General features: G+C 35.0%; 1 pseudogene; it reads right to left on the minus strand.

Moving 5' to 3' along the window:
* Nucleotides 1–471: 471 nt before the first annotated feature.
* Nucleotides 472–1,276, minus strand: LOC142443639 (small ribosomal subunit protein eS1 pseudogene; annotated as a pseudogene).
* Nucleotides 1,277–1,938: the final 662 nt, after the last annotated feature.

The raw sequence follows: 1,938 nt of genomic DNA on the forward strand, positions 1-1,938 counted from the left end.
AAATGTGCTTGACATACAATGGATATATGTATGGATGGTGATGAGTTGTACTAGCCCCAAATAGAATGATTTTTTTAAATCATATAAAACTCATAGACATAAGCAGATAATCCAAGGTGGAGGGGGCTCTGAAAATGAATTTTGGGTTCCCATTGACATCCGTATCCTTCGGCAAACAAGGTGTTCACAATTTAAGTTCTGATACTGTTCCTCTTTCAGATTTGCATTTTATTATTAACAATCCTTGGATCATACAGACTGGTGTGCTTCTTCCATGTGTACTTAGTTGATACCTCACTTTGATGGGTGCTTGTTTGAAGACAAGACTTTAAGACCTGAGAGACACTATACTTTCTAATATCACATTGCCTTAAAAACAAACAAAGTTAAGTTAAATTAAGGCAACTTAAAATGTGAGATACATTTTTTTTCACAATAAGCTCTTTTATTTGTTAACATTAAGTCTAAATTTTAAACAGATTCATGAACTGGTGGCTCATAGCCATCAGCGCGTTCCACTTTTGCACCTGTCTCATCGCCAGTACTTTTTCCAGAACTGCCACCTTCACCATGAAGCTACATGAGTTTTTCCAATTCAAACTTGGGCTTTTTCAGCATCTTTACTTTTCTGACAAACACATCATGGAGAGGATAAATAGACTGGCAAGCCTTTTCTATGTCTTTCCCAATGCTGTCTGGAATCAATTTATTGACCACTTCTTTCAAGTCATTTGTCTGCCCCTATCGGGTCATGATTTCCATCATTTTCTTTTGGATTTGGCGGACCTGCTGGTGCTGAGCATAAGAGGTCTTCCGAATCTTATTATTGCATTTTTTAGTAAAACCAACATAGAACAGACGAAGTAGATACCCATCGGTAGTCTTGACATCAACATGAGCTTCAATCATGGTCTGCCACTTCTTGACCATGGAGCACATCTTGTCCCGTGTCAGGTCCATGCCGTGGAATTTGGTCAGGCAGTTTTTGCCCTGAACATCCTCGGTAATTAACTTAAATTTCCTAAAGGCAACCTCGTCATTCTGTAGATCAGCAAGGCTCACTTCAAAAACTCGACCCTTGAGGCCATCAGATGCAATTTTGGTTCCTTGAGTCCTGGTGACTAGTGTTTTCCCAATATTTCTTATATTGAACATAGCTGGTGCTTTCACATCAGACCAATCTTTCTTAGGAAACGGATCAACCACTTTCTTCTCAGCTCCTTTTTTGCCACCTTTGGTAAGGCGCTTGTTCTTGCCAACCGCCATGGCGTCGTGCAGAGAGCCAAAAAGTGAGGTACATTTAAAACATGATTTATTTTGTAAATGAAAATACATCATGACAATTTTATATCAACATTTCCCAGTTGCTTTCCATATAAATATTCCATATTTAACATTGTATTGAGTCACTTTTTTTCTGAGTATCTTCTATTAAAGAGATTGCAAGTTATATTTTATATTTTGAATTCACACATTCCATGGTGTTCAATCTTGGTCCAATGTTAAGTATTGCTTGGAATATTCCACATTTTAATTAACTTATAATTATTCAATTAATTTCATTCCTCCATAGTGTACTTGGCCTTTGTTGATGATTAATATCAGTGTTCTTTGTAAATATGTAAATTTAATTATTATGGTAAAGAATTTTATTGCTTGAATTTTGTAAGAATCTTTATAATTATCAGGAATACTAGATGAACTCTTTCTAAATATTGATTCTACTTTTTATAGGGAAATTAAATTTTTAATAAAAGGCAATTTTCAATAATATTTACTTTCATATAGACATTCCTACTCTATTTAGTATCTGTGAAAATATCACAAATCACTTCTCCCAGAATCATATCTAACAGAATCAACACCATTACAACATCAAGGTCACTTCTCCCACGGCAAATATTTTTCAAAGAACTGTACATATATGAGATTTTTAAA

This window comes from Tenrec ecaudatus, chromosome 3 (genome assembly GCF_050624435.1).
Source record: "Tenrec ecaudatus isolate mTenEca1 chromosome 3, mTenEca1.hap1, whole genome shotgun sequence".
Taxonomy (NCBI): domain Eukaryota; kingdom Metazoa; phylum Chordata; class Mammalia; order Afrosoricida; family Tenrecidae; genus Tenrec; species Tenrec ecaudatus.